The 20,053-nt window shown below is 35.8% G+C and overlaps 2 protein-coding genes across 2 annotated transcripts in view; one reads left to right on the plus strand and one right to left on the minus strand.

Moving 5' to 3' along the window:
• The window catches only part of CMSS1 (cms1 ribosomal small subunit homolog), a gene marked incomplete at its 5' end in the record, with an annotated part of 243,070 nt that overhangs the window by 192,225 nt on the left and 30,792 nt on the right, over window positions 1–20,053 (minus strand). The gene's annotated exons all lie outside the window — the stretch shown is intronic.
• FILIP1L (filamin A interacting protein 1 like) overlaps window positions 11,115–20,053 on the plus strand; it is a 20,893-nt gene continuing 11,954 nt past the window's right edge. Inside the window, exon 1 of the mRNA XM_085301470.1 lies at window positions 11,115–11,235. The gene's annotated coding sequence lies outside the window, so the exon portion shown is untranslated. The remainder of the gene's footprint in view (window positions 11,236–20,053) is intronic.

A 20,053-nucleotide genomic window follows, 5' to 3' on the forward strand; every position in this document is an offset into this window, starting at 1 on the left:
AAAAAAAAAAAAAAAAAAAAAAAAAAAAAAAAAAACTGGATCAGTTCTGAACTACACTAATTAAAGTTGCCAGACACACAGTAATTTTGCACATATGGCTCTTAATAGGTGAACAACTCTAAGTAGTGCTTAGATTAGAAAGATAATTTTAATATTCCATAACCAAAAAGTTTCTTTCCAGTATTTTTACATAGATCATTTTCCAATACATTAAAACAACAGACAGCTTGGAAATTGGTCTGCCTCCTTTGAATTCATTAAGAGTAGGAGTTACACCGTATGAAATTTCAACGAGCCAGACCATAAATACAGCTGTAAAAAATTTCTTCATTCTCTTTGTTTCAATACATTTAAATACATTTAGAGAAAGAAAGTGAACTCTTAACCAATTAAAAATCTTACTTTCTTCAGCTATGCCTTTCCCTCATGAATTCCACCTACAGCCAATTATTTCCCTTTGTAATTGCTGATAGTATGGCTACGAAAAGGTTAATTTTGCAAGATTACGTCTTCCATATGCAACTACCATTCTCTATCCTACCCTGAGGGTACAATCAACCAATAAAGCCTTTTTTCTGATTATGTAATGCATATAATTTGATATCTCCCTTGAGAGTTCTTTTGGATGTAAAGACAACTACAGCATAGTGACTTTGCAAATAAGATGATGTAATGTTACTTTGGAAGTGGCTACGCTTTAAACAAAACGTCTGAACATGTCCAGTATGAACCACACATTTCAAAGCCCAAGTGCATTTCAGTCTGAACCATCCAACTACCAGAGAGCTGTGCCTCCCGTTCTGATTTGTTTGACTCTATAGTTCTCATAGTCTTTCTGATACCAAAAACAGAATCATCATTTTCTTCAAAATTATCCCCCTCCAAAAAAACCTTGATTTGAACTTAACAGGTTTTCAGAAATAGAACAAAAGTAATAATCCTCTCCCAACCTATATTTATGAATAAGAATGTAAAAAACCTGTGTTTTCTGGATGACTTTAAGAAACGTATGCAGTTAAAGGAAGCAGTCAAAACAACGCATATAGGATTTGTGCAATTCTTAATGGAGAAGTTGTATGTGGAAATCCAGYTTCTATCAATGTACCTGTAACTTAAAATATATGAATTAGTTTTAAATGAGGTTTACATTCAAATATTGCAAATGAACACACACCCAGTAGACTCATTGTTCCTTAAAGTGGAACAAGACTGATCTATGAATATTGTAAGACCACCTGCCAGACACGGTCTTAAAAGGACTGTCACATCATACAGCAAATATATATCAGCTTCCTTATGGCAGGTTAATGAAGAAATGTTTTTTTAAAAAAAGACAAAAAGCCTCTCAGAAGTAAAAGGTCTCATGTTCTAACATTCACTAGAAGAATCAATCAATGGAAAACAAAGTGCTAGTATCACCTTAGTAAGATCACTTTCATGTAAAAGATTACTGTTAGCAACGAGCAGGGAGAAAAATAAAATGTCAGTGATTAAAAAAAAAAAAAAAAGACTGAAACAAATCTGAAAAGCTGACCCAAAGCTCTACTGGAAAACAAAGTGAACATTTTTCTTCAGGGTCAAAACCAATCATTCCTGTTCAGAAAGGTGACATTTTTCAGTATTCTCGATGTCATGCAACTGACAGCAATAACCTGGCTCTATTTGAAATAATTGTTTCCCAAGATAATTCCAAACAGAGATGCAAGACCCAGCCATTTTGCTTTCTAAACTCTGGTTAATGCCAAAGTGAAATTCAAACGCTTGTGGCTCTGCCTGATTCTGGAGCTCTTCCCTTTCCCAATAACATTATTGTGCAAACAAAATAACGATCATAAACCTCCCTGCATTCCAGTATAAATGCTGAAAATGCCTCTTAATCATTCCTTCCTTCCCAGTCACTCTGCTGAACATCAGCATCTTTACATGGTCCTCTCCATACCCTCCAATAACCACTAACTGATTATTTTTCTTTTACAAGATGGTAACACCGCTTGAAAAATGTTAGCCAGTCTCCTTTATCGCTTTTAGCTCCTGAAGACACTTAAAAATCACAGATGAGCATAGAATAGAAGGAGAACAGAAAAGACTTGTTAACATCTGGTGAAGAAGTATTAAAAAAAAAAATTAAGAGAGTACTTGGGCCTGCATGTTCCTCTAGCTGGATTCAGCTTCCACAAAATTAGTCGCCTTCATTTGTACACTCTTGCAGTTCTGAGAATAAATAAATTATTATACCTGCAAAAGGATCCAAAATCATGATGTCCCTACTTCCTTTTATATAACTTAAGATACAAATGCTATTCTTGAAACATACAGGAATTCACTAGTGAAAATGGGACAGCTCTCCTGCCTTTGAGGTATAGCTGAAATAGAGAAGATGCAAGACATCATTTCCCTTAATACTAAACCAAAAGCAATGAGTCAAAGTTTGTTTAAATATTAATACATATGTGGAACACGTAACACGGTGTTTAAAACAAAGGTATCATAAACAACCCTCAATCACTTCTTCTAAAGAACAATCAACTAAAGAAATCAAGAACTATTGGAGCCATTACCTACAGAAGTTTATACAAACCTCATATTACTTTATCCATAACCAAACAATGCTCAAACTTTCTCTGAAGAGATCACCACTGTATGCTGAAGTATAAACTTCTCGACTTGTTGTGGATATTAAAGCCTTTCAAGTACGCTCATAAAACACACTAATGTGTGGCAGTGAAATAGACATTTATGTTTCTGCTTCCAGTTCCAAAGTAGTTTTCATAATTCTTTCATCTGCATTTGCATATGCAGACTTTTCAGAGCAATTCCCAAAAGATGAGGGAGCGGATGCTGCTCTCCCTGAGCAAAATCACCAATAAGGGTGCCGAGAAGCCTCTAAACGTTCCTGTTACAGGGATACCTATTGCATCGGAACTGCTCCAAGAAATCCAAGGTCACACCACACTAACCACTGAGCAACAATATATAGCAACATTTGGGCATAATGTTCACTGATTTAGATAAACATGGACAGCCACAGGTTAAGGTTCCATCTACATTCCCAAGCCCCAAGGCAAAGGCATTTTTATAACTCCCAAATAAAGTGTTTATTCTTGTCAAGTTTTCTGTAAGCCTTATGTCACTCTTGACACACCTTAGGCTTACACTAGAATAACTCCTCCTATTTTGTTTGAATTAGACCCATGTACATTCTTTACTCAGCAAGAATATCAAAAAGATTGATTTGTTGTATATGTGAATAGCCTATGCTCATCTGCTATAGGGATTCTGAAATAAAAACAATAAATACAAACAGAAGAATGGGGTAAAACAAAGATATATCAGAGAACATAAAAGATTTCAAATGTCCCAAAACACTGACATCTCAGAATAGGAAAAGCCAACTTTAATCAGATTCTAAGAGATCATGCAAAAATAGGTCTCATTTAACCAATGCAACAAATCTTAAGAATTCAAAAAATACCTATTCTTTTCTAACTTCTAGTTCTAGGCCTCTGTTTATCATATACAGAATCCAGACACTTCTTTGTTTATTTCTTTGTTGTATGTTCTGTAAAAGTTAATAATAAATGTTCTCATTCTCCAAAAAGTTACAAGCAACATTATAAGCACCATACTGCAATCGAATAGAAATGCTTTCCTCCTCCTACCTTTGCTACTGGCTAGGGTACGCTCATATATATATTTGTACATTTGTTTATATACTTTTATTCTGGGGGGGGGGGGGGAAGGAATTGACAAATTTACCATGCTTAAGTCTTTGTGTTGGTAGGATCACCTGCTACTACTAAGGTCCATGATTTTCCATTGTACTATCTTTGCCAGGAAAACCAAGTCACATTAAAAATAATCTAGAAGAGAACTACTGGAATTAAAATTGCATGTCCACTTAAGGAATCAGCTCTGTTTAAATTTTTCTTAAATAATAACATAGTCTCTTTAGAGGATAAGTTATAAACAAGAATCAAATATACCATTAGATACGGTAGTAAAAGAAAAGCTGCTTTATTCCACTTCATTTTTTTTAATACGAAATTGCATCATTATATGAAACAATCCCATACATCTCCACATTTAATCAATTTTGCACAGAGCATTGTGATCACACACTCAGTGTACACATAACTTTTTATGGATTGTAAATATCATTCATTTAATGAATATTAATTTTTGTATTATGAGCTTCCGAGTTCACTGATTAAAGTAAGTAGAAGTCAGAAGTGATGTTCTGTCTGAATGCTTTCCACACTAAGCTATCAAGGGGGGGAAAAAAACATTAAAATAACAGAATAGAAACTTCATCTGTACACAGAATTAAGAAATAGATAATGAAACAAAATAGATTAGTAATGAAGTACAACCAAAAACCCAAACAAAGCAGATCATACAGTACTGGGAAAAACTGCAAGGAAAACTGTTTAAGTAGTGTGGGATTTTAGGGAATAAAAGGGGATTTTTGTCTCTGCTTTAGGTGCCAAAAGAGAATTGCCCTAAGTCACTTCTTTGTGCTCTAGCACAAGTTTCAAGCATGAAGCAATCTGTAGCTTATTCAAGCATTTAGCTCATCTCCTGAAAGATTTTCTTAGCAATGGCCCATCCTGTTGACATAGCATCTACAGTCATGAGATCAATAAAAGCATTCCCAGATACAGACACAACTTTAGCATTGCTGAGTTTAAGGTAACAGTTCTTAATGCTGACACATCTCATGCAGGCTTCCATAAAAGCCAAATTAATCAATACACTTTTGTATTTATTCCGCTTCCTCACTCAAGGGTTTTGTGAAATTTTTGTTGCAGAATCTGGAGCTATGGAGTGTCTGAGTCTGCTAAATACATTCCCCAAGCCCAAGAGACTCCTTGAACAGTACCTGCTATGGGCAATACTAACACAAAGAACTACAAGGGACTACACATTAGGAGATCAAGGAATTCTGTAAATACTTTTCCAGACCAGAGAATTGAACCACACAAAGTCGCATTTCTAAACCATTAATCTAACAGATAGCACAGCTATTCTGAATCCCAAAGGGATCGAAGTTTTCCAAGTTATGTTACATCTCTAAGAATCCACAATCTAAAATGGCCCATATAGGATACATTCACCTCTGTATTATTTCAATACAGGTTCCTTGAACAAGTATCAAAATCATCTGTATCCTAAAGTACTGTGCTTTAAACAGGGACCAGTGTCTGGCCACCAAAATAGCAGAGAATAAAGAAAAGTTTTAACATTTATTTTTAAGCATGAATCCTAGGAAAATTCATCAACTGATGCAGGAAAAGCTCTATGTAGACTTCATAACATAAATGGCAGCATGTAGAGACCCAAAGAAGGGCCTATGTGTCTGAGAAGATGTCTTTTTTTTTTTTACCTTAGCTATTGCAGGCAGCCCAATAAAAAGATGCTTCCTCTCCACGCAATGTTTACCTTCCTAAGCATCCATAATCATTCTTACTACCTTTCAGACAAACATTCTGACTTTAATTCTTTAACATCCTTTAATGGTTACATTTTCATTGGGTTAATCTGTAGGAGGCAAGAGAAGACTAACCAAGAGAATTACAACAATGAAACAGAAGGCTCAGGTACATTTTGATCTTGGATTCACCCTACTTAATAACCACAAAAAAAGGGAAAAAAGTGTGACAACTTTGTAACTCCTGTATGTCTAAATCAATGATGAAAACAAACCTCCTTACAGTTCCTGAACTACATTCAAGGCCATATTCACATAAGGGTGTCCCTAAGAAGCCTGTGCTCTCAGAGTAGATCATGGCCCTTAAGTGACTCCTGTAGAACTTACAAATCATAAGAAACACACTTGAATGATGAATCCCTTCAGCCTATGTGCCGGGCTTTGCATTCCTAGGCAGTGGTTGAATAGTACCACCCAATAACAAATGAAAAAACTCCAGACACAAAGAGAAACACAAAATGGAAGAGATCAACAACATGGAGGAACTGAAGGGACTTGCATCTTGATCTTCACTTCATCTGCATTGAAGCCTTGAAAGGAGCATCCTCACTGACACCATGCTCAGCTTGTGTCTATGCAAAAAGCTGAGTCAACTTCTATGCAAAAAGTTGAGTCAACTTCACTCAAATCTGTGTGCTTATTATTCAAACAAGTATTCAAGTGTTCAGAAGGAGGTTTGAGCAAAATGAATGAAATTCACAGCTTAGGCTAACTCAGTGCAATTCTCCCACAGGTACACAAGATATGAGAAAGAGATTCATGTAGAGTCAGATCTGAACTTGAAGGTGTTTCAGTCATGCTCCATCTCCCTAAACTCCTGCATGGAGAATCTCACTTTGACTGAATTTCATAGAAGATGGAGGAATAAAAGTAAGCAACTAAATACACAGAACCACGATTTTTTTTCCTGGAGCTTAAATAGTAAAGACATTTAAAATATGTCTTATTTTCAAGCCTGTTCACAGATGTGAAACTTAGCTTCTTCCATGGTTTACCAGCAAAACATTTTTCACATGATTACAACTTGTTGAGTGCTATTGTATTAATATTGAAATGGCTGTTGTGCTTTCAGGAAGAGTCCAACTAGACATGCAGATTTGCAGAACAGAAATCACTGCACAGCAAAACAAACCTCCAAGTCTAGACTACTGGTGTACACTGGTGTGAAGAGTTTTGCATTGACCAATGAATAGTATCTCATTTTATTATGGAGAAAAGCTTACTTGGGTATATATAGTTTATACAGGACTATGTATGCTAGGAGAAAGCATACAAATTAAATTCTATTCATGTTTGTTCATGGAAAGCTATGCAATGCACTAAATGTCTCTATCATAAAAATTTACCTTTGTCCCATACAAGGGGAAGTCATCTCACAAGCACATACGGAACATTTGCCAGCTCCTCTTAGGAGAAAAGTCATTAGCAGTAAAATGAAGAGATGCAGTCATCTACTTCTCAGGACAATGCCCAGCAGAAAGGGATCTAATTATCTCTAATAACGGGCTAGGAATTTTGTTTGTATCTGCCAAAGAATGGTGAATAATGGAATTTGCAAACAATAGGGGAGTTTGGAAAAAATATTTCTTCCTGCTGCCAAAAAAATTAAAAAAAAAAAAAAAAAAAAAAAACAGTAATGAAGATATGAATCTGTTTCCTTCCATGGCCCACAGTAAAAGACACATGAATCTAAAGAATTTTATCTTTAGAACTTTCCCCTGCTTCTCCTCCTCGTCTTCCATGTGCAATCTAATAATTGTCAGTGCGTTTCATACTCGCTTACATGCAGCATTTTCCATACTTCTCTGTGTAGTATTCAAAAGCTAAGGTATGTGTTAGAATATAAAACACTATAATCTCCTTTGCTAATGAAATCTGAGCGTGTCAATCACAATGCTAGGAAAAGTAATAAAGACAAATTGGCTACATAATTTTAAAAGGATGCTATCAATTCAGGAAATAATTTAAGGAGTACTCACTCTTCTCACTCACTTCTTCCACTGAGTTAATGGCAAAACTCCCACAGATTTCAGAGCCAAGGTTGAACACATACTGGAGAAAAATCTTTAAAGTCACATGAGTTATTAAAACAACATTAAACACTAGATCCCATTTATGCAAGCCATTAATACTCAACTTGTCAATCTTGTGTGTTTTACTTTTCCAGTATCACTTGCAAAGTTTAAGCAGAACCCCTCCAAAAAAGCAAACTGTTTAAAATAAAATAAAATGTTAATAAAAGCTTTGACAGTATTTGTACTTCTGTAGATGTCTACTTTTAGAATATAAAAGTAACTTAAGATACGGATTCCACGGATAATTTTAAAAGTCCCAGCTTCAGCATTATCTACATGAAGTAAAATGTGACCATGAGTCTGATTCAGTCAAGCATTTCAATATATCATTAAAATCAGGCTTATGCTGAAGTTCTTTCCTTTTTCAACAAAAATACACAGGACTATGTTTTAAGTGCTTTGTTGAACTGAGGCCCAAGTTCTAATTTCCTTTATTTATCTTAGATAGAAAATGGCTAAAGGAAAGGGTCAAATGCTGCAACAGTTAGGTTATGGGTTTAAGGACATTGAAACTGCTGCTAAGAATTGTCATGGGAAGAAAAAGGAAAGAGTAGTAGTTTAATGATGGAAGTAATGGGAGGAATTCAGACTTTAAGATAAAGTCTAAATAAAAGCCTTCTAGTCATTTAGCTTATTTGTTCTATCTTCTCCCTGCTGGCTACAAGCTTCCATCTTTCTAGTTTTTATTTTCTCACATAAAATCCTGAGAGATCATGGGCAAAAGTAATGAAATGAAATGATAAGCAAAGAGACAAAGACTCCACCAAAGCCATCACAAGCAGGTTGCAGGAACCAGCCCTGCATTGTCAGGGGATGCACCTAATGATCTACTAACACTTTTGTTACTAGCTTCTACAAATCCACAGATTCCTTTGCTGTCATAATACTTGCAAATACACCCATTCTGAACAACTATGGCTAGTAATTAAGGAAACAGAATTGTTTTTTAGAGAGCAAAGGTGAATGTAGCAAAGTAAACTTTTTTTTTCCCCCCTCGGTTATCTAATTCTTGTATGGTTAAGTATAGTCATCATTCTTAACATACTACAGATCTTTTGATAATCATTAAAGCTTCACTTGGGAGGACACTACACACATGCCAAGACCAGAAGCTCTTCATGGATTTAGGATTTTTTTTAAATTCCCTTCATCAAAGTCTGAGCAGACACCAAAAGCACATATGCCAGCCCTATGATCTTCGTGGCAGAAGACAGCCTGTACTACGACATTTATAAATGGGAGGATTTGCATTCCCTGTTCCCTCCTTTAGCCTGCCCCCAGACTGTCAATAAGCTTATCACCATCACTGTCTGAGCTGTGTTCCTAGGAACTCCAAAACAGAACTGGACTGGTAAAGATGGTCTTTTGTTTATCAGCTTTCAGAAAGTTCTCTTCTTCAAAGCTATTCTTGGTCTACACTAACTGCTTCTTGCAGGAGGACAAAAATGCAAGCAATTTTCATACAGAGATTGAAGAGCTAGACACTGTGCATGTGAACGGAAAGATCTAGAAAGAGAAAAATAATGTGAAAGAGAGAGAAAGAAAAATAAAGAAGTGAAATAGAAAAATGGTAAGTTTCATTGCCTCACACACACACACAAGCATAAAAGAATGCATATATATTTAACTCGTAGCTACCTTTACCAGATCTCTATTATACAAAGTAGATTCCTACTTACCTGACTCCCCTTGCAACTCAAACTGGATAGAGCCTGATCTAAGACACCTGCACCTGCAGCTGTCCTGTTCTTTTAAATAGCTATAGAGTYCCAATACATGTGGCAAGTTTTCAGTTGAAGTCAGCCTCATGTTCCTCATACCAAGGTCACCTCCATGAACTGCTACATGATGCAAGAGATAGGCTGGCACCATACTTTTGAAAAAGGAAACTATACAAAGTGTTATTTCCCAAAGACATTAGGCAAGCATCTGAACAGTCCAATTTCAGTAGAAGGACAGGTTGGGTTTTTTGGAGAGGATTTGATTTCTAACTCTCCCTATAATATGAAATAAAATATYGTTATGGTCTGTTCACTGGTATATTCAAATAAGACATTTCATAATCTCAGAAACCATTTTGGAAGGGTCAGTAAACAGGCATACTCATTTTTTAAATAGATATGGAAGATTTCCAATCAAGTACACAAATCTAAACTTCCTCAAAAAATGTAAAAGGAAAGCAGGATTGTCCATACATGCATGTAATACACTTCTGAATAAGTCCTGGCTCAGTCACAGAGCAAAAAGCTTACTGAAAATTTCCAGCTAAAGTATAAGTATCTTTGTATGACTACATTCAGGGTAGCTAAATGTACAGGGTAGCTAAAAAATATTTTTAATGAAATACAGACATTTTAATCACCATTTGTCTTTACATAGATACAGATAACAACTCCAAATAAGTACATCATATTAGCATTAAGTTCAAGCACAACACAACCACATCCAAGAAGCAGATAATAGGACAGCTTAAACTGTACTAAAGTTTATTTGAAGACTAAAACTCAATAATGCAAATAAACAAACTGTGGATGCATCTACTTTAACAAAGCTGAGCAAAATAGTTTAGAAAGCATTTTCAATGGTCTAAGTTGCTCATCAACATAACAGGAATTTATTTCATTAACTCCTGTAACCTCTGTCTGGAATTTCAACAACGAATTTTGTGCTTATTTCAGATATTCCTTCCCTGTGTTCTCAATGTTTATTCAGGGTATACATTGAAGAGATACATTTTAAGCTCTTCTGTTCAATCTAAAGCCTCCTTTTTGGCCTCTGGCCTCTTTCCTAAATAGTAAAACAAACCATTCATTTCTTTAAGACCTTACTAAAAATAGTTGGCTGGTTTGCTTAATTGTGTTAGTTGAAACACAAACATATGAAAAGGAAAGGGTTTTGTATGAAAAACACTAGAGAGAGAAAAAAAAAGTTACATTTCATCTGGCCTTCCCATCATCACTTAGAGAATTGTTTTGTAGTTACATCATCAGGAAATAAAATACTATCCTCTGTGGACCCCGACTCTTTACAGAAGGACAGGAAAAAGAGAGAGGGAGAGAGAGAGCGTGCGAGCGACAGAGAAGGCTAGATGTTCATATCACCCTCTTAGGAATTCAGCTAAATTCACATCTTTTGACATATTAAAAAAAAAAAAAAGTATGAAAAAAAGGAAAAGTTCCTTTAGGACAACTTATTAAAGAAGATGACCTTGAATTTAATTTTTCCCTTCTTCCTTCAAGCTTTAGGCTAGGAAACTAAATGGAAAACATTAGAATTAATGAGCTAACAACTTTTAACGACTTTATTATCAGGAATAGAAAGGAACTGCCGTAACCCAACCTTCCGCACATTCTTTTTGGCCATGCACTAGTAGACAAATGAAATTCTTCACACAGTCCGGAGCGTCAGCTGGAGCCAGGACACATTAAGAGGCTTTCTAAGTTCTGGCTATCACTGAAGCGCACTAGTCGGACCCGAGGAGTCTGCACACCACAGAGCTCCTTATATGGCAAGGCGCTGACGTAATGCTCCATAGGCTTGGGGCACGCGGAGCGCCTATCTCTCATTGTTTAGCGCGGCTGCGGGAACGCTCGCAGCTCCGGTGCTACCGCGGGAAGCCTCGCGCCATGCGGCACTAGCGCAGCCCGGAGCTCCCTAGTCCAGCAGCACCAGGTAAGACAGAGGGCGGGAAGAGAACTGCTTCTAGCAATCCCTGCTACTTCTGCCTTTTCCCTGTTAAGAGGGATAATTTTTTTTTTCATGTCACGTCGAAAAGAAGGGGTGGGGATTAAAAAAGAAAGAAAGAAAGAAAGAAAAACAACCCCAAACCACCACGAGATCTAGATGATGTCCTGTTACTCAGAAGTAGGATGACTACCGCAGGAATTTAAAACTGTATTTTAAACGATTCTTACAGAGCCAACAGATGAAGAATTTGTTTAATGTTAAAGAAGGAGGTAGTTATGAATTACACACACTTTCCAAATGGGTTGGATAAAATCACGACTGCATTAAAGCTGTGGAAAGAGTCCAACTGTATTGTAATGTCTTAGGTAGAACTACTGCCTCTATGCCGTGTTTACACGCATATGCTACATATTAGCAGACATGTAYGCACACTGGTCTCTAAACATTTAGTATACTTTTGAACAACTTTTACGGTATTTTACAGAGGGACATATAAATTGCCACAGACATCATTTTGCAATAAGATTATGCTGTCTTTGAAACAAACATTTGCAACTAGCTTAATTACTAACAAACTTTTCAACTCCTACACACTGGTTCCCTCTTCTGTGCCTTGTGTGCAAGTGGCAAATCACAGGGGGAAAGAACTGTCAGATTGCAGCAAAAAAACCTGAAACACTGGCCATCAAACAAGTGATGCGGCTTTAAAAAGCTGAGAAAATGCATGAGGCTCTCCGAGGCTGGTTCTTCAAGATGCAGAACAGTACTGCAGTATTAACTCCAAGAAACTGAGAGTTGAAAGCGGTTCTGAGGAGGCACTAAGCCTTAGCGTGTTTACACTTCACATCTGCATCCTATACAAAATTACAAGGTTCTCTCCCTTGATTAAGGACCAGATCCTCTCAAATTCTTATTTATTGGGATAACTGCAATTAAGTTGATACTACTATGCTACTTGCAAATGCTGACTACTAAGCATTGCTCTCTGGAGTCTCATGTATACTCTAAAGTGTTATGAAAGTCAGACTTAAGACCTTCAAACTTAGGCCAACTCTTCTCAAACATTAAAAAGAAAGATATGTTTTGGCTGTATTTTTTTTAAAAAAAAATCTATAATATGAAATGAAATTGGTATAAACTGGTAGCACAGTTAGCAGAATTGATTTGCTTGTTTTTTATTTGTTGCTTAAAATCCTGCAAAATCCTTGTTCAGGTATATATTTAAGAAAAACTAAAAAAGTACAATCATATACATTATTGTTCTATCAAGCATACATGGATTTAAAAGCTAAAAACCAAAATCCTATGTGTGAACATTTTCATTATTTTTTTCCTACTTTAAACAACAAAAAATTATTCAGTAGTTATTTTCAACATGGTTCTAAATATATATGGATATTCCATTTCAAAGATAAATCAGATATTATGTATTATTAACTTTGGCATTTAAATAAAAGTCTTATCTATGTTTTCAAGATAACTTTTTCTTCTAATGAGCAAAGTTCACATTTCTATTGGTGCTTTCAGTTTGCCTCATGATAGAGTCAAAAAGAGGGCACTATATTGCTATATAGAGTGAAAAGAATCCTGGCAACCAGAACGAATGGAAGTTTATGTTAGAAAACAAATAGTTTGGATCTGTACCCTAAGCCCTTACAACGTCTTCTCCTTGCTATTCTGTGATGCCTGTAGACATGCAACCTACAGCAGCAAATAATCATTTATGAGAAAAAAGGTCTAAAAAAGGTTTAGTACATATCCTATGCCCRGTGGATTTAATACTTAGAAAGTACATTGTCAAGTTATAAAGTGGAAATGTTAGCCAAATTATGAAAAGATATGTTACAAACCAAGTAACATTTAAGTAACAGACCTTCAAAAATTGTGTCTGAGGAGCAAAGATAAGCTAAGCAAAAGGACTACAATACGGAAATATTACATACGCAATAGAAAACCTATTTATTTGATAAAGGCAGTAACTGAAAATAGAAATAAATCCACCCTTAGGTAAGAGACTATTTTAGCTCTCCCAAATCTAACAGAGAAGGAGGGCAACATAAACTATTAATTACTGCTTCAGCAATATCCAAAATACCATTTGTACTGTGAATGCCTAATATGAATCTTGACATCTATCAAAAGCTTAAAGAACTCCATTTCCCACAGTCTGCCTTTTGCAGATCTAAAGAGAAAAGATTCTTCACTTACAGCACCAGTTTTGCTCTCATTTATACTGGTAAAAGTCCAAAGTAAGTACACTGAAGTATAATCATAAATATGCCTTGCTGCTTTTTGTTCAGTATTACCTAGTCACAGCATAATACTCTACCTTCTTTTATCACAGATTTCTTAATACCTTTTGAGAATATCTGATGTAAAGCAAGTAAAAATTAAATGACCTTGAATCATGTAACAGTCAAAGCATGTAAAGGAAAAGAATTATCATATAATTCACTCTTTAAAAACTGTATGTCTTCACTTAAATTTCTTTTTATATTAACTTTTTACAATATCTAACATGAAGAGAAAGCATTTCAAGAACCAAGTATGTCCTTCAGGGATGACAGTCAGCTTCCTATCAAACTGCACTGACCCTTTCCTCCTGCCCATCATTTTCCTTCCCACCACTGACAAACACTGCCTCACTGGTTTCCCATCACTGCTGACAGAAGTTTTAGAGATCTGACCTGTAAGATCTATGAATATAACTTGCACCTATTTTATTTTCCACACCAGAACTAGTAAAATCAAGTCAGTGCATGATTTTGCAGCATAAAAGCACTTTCGTAGTATTTACCTTGTGCTGTGATGAATTACACATTTGCCATTGTCATGGGATTAGGAAAAAAAAAGAAAAGAAAAGAAAAGCACCTTATTTTGCTCCCAGCAACAGTTTCCATTCTATGACAGTTCTTAAAAAGCTAGCACTTTTCTTTAGGAAAAATTCTTTATCAAGTGTGGTCGTGCATGGAAAAGTGAGCAGCCACCAGTCTTTCAGAACTCTCCTACAAGCAATATCTCTCAAATCCTGGGTGTGGTGTCACCTGAACAGAGCTTATTAAAGAAGCAATTAAAGTAACCCATTAAAATATCTAAGTCAGAATCCTACAGAGTTTATAATGCAGAAAGACAGATCTTTGAAAACTATCCTAAAAAATTTCAGTTTTGATTCATTAGAGTTCACTTCAATACTTCAGCCTGTCATCTAATTGATGGGAACTTAGAAACTACTCATTTCTACTAAAAATAAATTATTTTTAATTGCTTAGATTTGTCTCTCTCATATTGAGTGGCTTCTGCCATGGCATCCTTGACAACTGTTTACTAAACTGTATCACTCAGCTCCAAGTAGGTCGGAAGCATTGGTGAAAAAAATCCAAATATAGTCCCCCAGTCTTGCGCTTCAAGTGAAGTAATGGACATTTTGAGTCTTAGCATCTCTCAGTATGTTGGCTGATTTTGAGATTTGCTCTCTTTGCTTGTCAATGAGACATGGGGCTTCTAGGGCACCATGATATTTGTGGGAAGTCAGTAACAGTACTCACACTGATTAACCAATGGAGCATGCTCAGGTATATACAACTTACATTTCTCAAATGTTGATAGATTCAAGGAAAGTATATTTGATTTTCTGCAGTAGTTTGTAGCCTCTAGTTTAAAAACAGTACAAAACCAACACCTGAAGTACTGCCTCCTCACCAGAGCAACAAAACTGAGAGGCAACAGTGAAGAGGAGAGAAAAGCAAACATTGATGAAATAAATTAAAGCTAGCTTATACAAACCGAATGGATGCCCAGCAACATTGTTATGTAACTCTATTTTAATAACAAAATAATAAAGTTTAGAGGTGAAAGTTCAAACCAACCTTGCTAGACAACATTTCAGCCACTCATTCAGGTCCATAAATGCTCAAATTTTTCTCCTGTTAAAGAGGTCACCCTTTCTGCTACAGCTCATCATGCATACCATGATGATGCTACACACCCATTTTACTTCAGCCTCAAGCTGTGCAAAGGACCTACTGCTAACTACCAGCAAGTGGCTGCTGAGGTAATTAAGCAGAACTTATGCCATTTTGCTTCACATTGCATATTCATAGAAGCTGAGCAACCAGAGCCCACAATAACCAAACTGCTTGTGCTCAAGCCTCAACAGACCTTTATGGAAGTACTTCAGATGGGGTTTACAAAGCCCTAGCAGACAAGACTGAAAGTCTTGATGAAAAAAGTGGAACATTTTTGACAAGAAATAAATTTAAAAATCTTATCTTTTGATCCTTGGAATACTTCATAAACAGACTACTTTTAATTATAAGAAAAAACAAGCAAATAAACAAAAAGCTTTCATGATCCTGCAAGATGTTTTGTCCAGGATCATTCATGTTCATTACAACAAACAACATTTGATTTTCATGTTTATGTCTGTATAACACCCACATAGTACAGCCCAATCAAAATTGAGACTTTTAAGTGATGGAAAAAAAAATCTTACATGTATTTCTGAAACATAAAACAATACATGAATGAGATTTGTCCATTGTAGGCTTCCAAAGGCTAGGAAGGGTACAAAAGCATTGCACTTGAGTCATATTAAATGCTAGGTTAGAGTTTTTAAAGATCTGCCTTAAACCTAATATCCAAAGCAATTTCTTTCAAATTCATTGCAAGAGAGTGGTTTTAAAACTTTTCACTTCTTTTTGAAAAGACGGACCTTATCTACTGTTTGCAAATCAACTGCTTCAATGAGTACACAAAGAGAGAAAATAAAAATTTTAAAAACTAAAATTAAGAAGCATGTTGCAAGTACCTGGAGAAAAAATACAGAAGATTGGCTGTTTAAAAATGGCAAATAATGCACTTATAAAAATCACATTTTAATTCCATAATAGATTTCAAGCTCATGGAAAAAAAAAACATCTTAAAGAAATTATAAGCTGACTGAGTTCCATCAATGTTTTTTCATTTATCAATCTTCTGGTAAAATTTCCATAAATTTCAGTCATTAGGTCAAACTGTGAGGAAAACTAGGAAATTTTATCACTTGTAAGTTTGGCTAGAGATCACCTGAAGCTGAACATGCACAATATCATCCACCACATTCTTAAATATAATTTTATTTTAATTAGCTATACAGAGATTTTACAGAAGACACCTAATAAATTCCACAGTATTTTAGTTTTCAGCTGAAAAACACTTCCCTCAGTCAAGCACCTTCTCAGCTTCAGTAGAGCCATTCTGTTTCAGAGCCCCTTGTAGAACAGAAGAAAGGGAATTAAGTGAGCCTGTTTTCTTCTTTAAAATCTGGTCACCTGAGCTTGGGGTACAACAGCTCCATATATGGAACAGCTAACCCCTTACTTAAGTATCTCAAATCCAACACTTACCATATTAACTTGAATGAAGTTATACGGAAACTGGGTCCTCAAACTGTTATTAATGACTTTATATAGGAAGGTGGGGAAAAATGTAATTTGTTAATGCTCAAAGATGAAACATTTTCTTAACTTGCAAAATAGTATCATATATTCTTTTATGCAAAGAGAAAAATCTTTTCTCTAGGAACCCATGCCATTCCCAAGTAAAATACTCAGCTGGCTTCACTGAAAGGGCCACCAAGAACCTTGGCAGGCTTCAAACTTCTCCTAAAATATGTTTCTAAAAACATATCTAACACATAATATGGGTATGCACATTTGCATGTGCAAGTGGAGCAGACTGAAAAAAACCCTCTAAAACCAAGTAATCAAGTAGAACTTCTATAAGTGCCAATACAAAACAGATAGAATAGACTGTCTAGATTTGCTGGGGGTGAGGGGAGGAGAGTTAGGCTCTCCTTAGGAGCTGCCGCCCTCAATTCTTTTGGGGAAAATAGCTGACAACAACAGACAAGAACCTTCAGCTTACACCTTCTGCTAACTCCTATAACAGAGGAGGGATGAAAACATAACACAGTATACAAATGAGCAGCCTCCTTAGAAACTGTCTGGCTYTGCATCGCTTTGTTCGCATCCTCTGCTTAAAGCTCTAGACTATTGCTGCCATCTTTGCAAGTACGAAAATTGTCCTATTTCAATCAAATATAATTGAAAAAAAAATCAGATTTCGACAAGCTAACATTTTATAACCTGTCAATGAACCTTCTGATATACCTGGACTAATGCAGTTACCCAACCAGCCAGTGGGATCTAGAGATAATGGTGCCTTTTTCTTCTCAGCATTTCAAATCGCTTTTTAAATTAACAATAAAAGCTAAAATGTATTACATCAGAAATGCACTGTACATGAAAACATGCTACAGAACCTTCGTTTTTTAGTGACATCTGAAAATAGCATAATATATCCCAAACATCACAGATCATCAGCCAAGAGAAGAGATCAAATATGGCACATAGCCAAATGCCCTTCAGCCACATGATGATACTGAGTTATAAATCAATTTGGAGTATAATGAGGTAGAGAATGTTGAACTGAAAGAACAGTTGTTAAAAGAACAGCGAATAATTTCAGTCTGAAAGCCTTTATATGGAGAGGCAAGGAAAATATACATGCATGTGACTCTCATCTTTCCTTAAAAATCTTTTTTATGATAGCTTTTGAAAGGCAAAGAAGGAAAATTGGAAACCAACTAATGATGGAAAAAATAAGCATCTCTTTGGGTTTTAGGAAGAATGTCCAGACAAACTTTAAAATGGTTAAAGAAACCACTGGTCACAGAATAGATATGACTAATTAAATCTACTTTTTCATCCTAACAGTTTAGAGCTATTTTGCTAAAGGTAAGGAAACATCTATTTTCCAAAGCAAGCAACGGTTACTCCACCTGCTGCAAACACATACAAGTAGCTACAAAAAAAGAAAAAGAAAGAAAAAGCTGATTCTAAAACCAAACTTGTTATTGACATTTTGAAGGAACACATAACTGAAAATTCCTATTTTATTTTATGTCTAAGCAGAACATTTGACCTTTAATGTAGTGAACCATCAAGGCCACAGAATAATGAAAAACCTTATTTCAACACATGATAATCAACAGATCTGACAGTAAAAAACATGTTCTTTGGTTACACAATTTATCACAGGTATTTAAGTAAAGAGGTTATTCTGTTCGGTAAAAAAAGGTGTTATTTAAGTGTATGAATTAGAACTATTCAGAATTTTAATCATTAAAAACAAATTCAGAGTATTACCAGTAACTCTTGACTATAGCTTCCCATCCTGAAAGAAAATGCAGAATCCTCCTGAAGAGGATCAGTTTGGAGCAACCATGACAGCTTAAATCCTGAACAAGAGTAATACGCAGAGCTTTAACATGCTTTAACAAATATGTATTGGCTTTGCACCTTTAGATGATTTGCCAAGTTTTCCTAGGCTAATGTGGCCTGAGGTCTTACAAGAGAAAACACAATTGCCAAACATCCTATGCTTCATGTACCAGTGCATTACATTTAGGAGACGTACAGCAAGATAYGTAGCAGCTATGGCAGATACCAAGGAAGTGAATTATTTCCCAGGTAGCAAAGTCCCATGAACTGCAGGGCTTCAAATGCCTAGGACTGCACAGAAAAGTACTTGTAATCTGTGGGAAATGGTTTTAACACAATTTTTTAAGATCACATACTGGAAAGTGGGAAACTTCACCACTTGTAGCTTCAAAGTTGTCTTCAATAGTTAACCACACTGTAACACATTGCTACAATCTCCCTTTAACTTGCACCCTGCAAAAGGAAATATTGGCAAAGTCCATTTTAGAGAAATGGAGGCCCTCACATTTTCAGATGTGTAGAGAAAAGGATGTGTATTTAGCTTCAAAGTAAAATCTCTAAGTGTTCTTAATACTTTTAATTTTGGTTACTAGAAAGAATTGCAACTATATAAGCATCCCCAATTATATTAAAATCTTTTGTTTATTTGGAAAGCCTCAACTACATTGCTTCATGCAACTTCACATAAAGGAAATTTTAATATCTTAAGTTAAAATTGCAGTAGCAATTACGATGTATTTTTTCTGCCTCAAAAAGAATGGGGTGCCACCCCAGCCCAATCTTCAAACATCCACATTTACTACATACATACACAGAGCGACTTTGAGAGTACAACAAAACAGATCTACTTTTGTATCAGGATGTATGTATATAATATAGGTTATATTGTACAGTTTAATACAGTTTATAGCATGTAAACGTCAGCTCTTGAGCAGGAATGACACCTACATCATTCCTGAGTAAAGTCTGTTTAATTGTTTTCTAACCACCCCCATCCCACAAAACAAAGGTAAACCTGCAGTCTTCCCCTGCAGTCCCCTTCAGTACTAAAGAACATGAATTCTTGTCACTTGCCTCAGTGCACACGGAGAACACGCTGCAATTTGCAGCCAACTCCCACCTGTCTAAATGACCGTGTCCACTGCCTTACTGAGCAGTTTATCCAGCACTAGTGGCAGCTAGAAAGGTGCCTTGAGTTCAACAGAGGACACATGCATGGCAATATGGAAAGTTCTGGATTTTGCCACTGCTGATGACTGATAATATACAAATAAAGCCATAATTAGCTAAAGAGATAGGCTCAGTGCCTATTCTGCCCATGGATAGAAATGGGGTCCCAGACATTTCTTTCTATATAAAATGTGTGTTAAAATTGTTTTAGAGAACATCCAGTTCCTGTAAATGTTGTGGGAAAATGACATTTATGACTAACCAGTCTCCTCTGAGTAACATGACGTGTTATCCTTGGCAAAGTGCCATTTTCAGTCATACCAAGAATATTAACTAATTGAAGCAAAAAAAAAAAAAAAAAAAAAAAAAAA

This window comes from Rhea americana, unplaced genomic scaffold, assembly GCF_003343005.1.
Source record: "Rhea americana isolate MKP2758 unplaced genomic scaffold, rheAme1 scaffold_177, whole genome shotgun sequence".
Taxonomy (NCBI): domain Eukaryota; kingdom Metazoa; phylum Chordata; class Aves; order Rheiformes; family Rheidae; genus Rhea; species Rhea americana.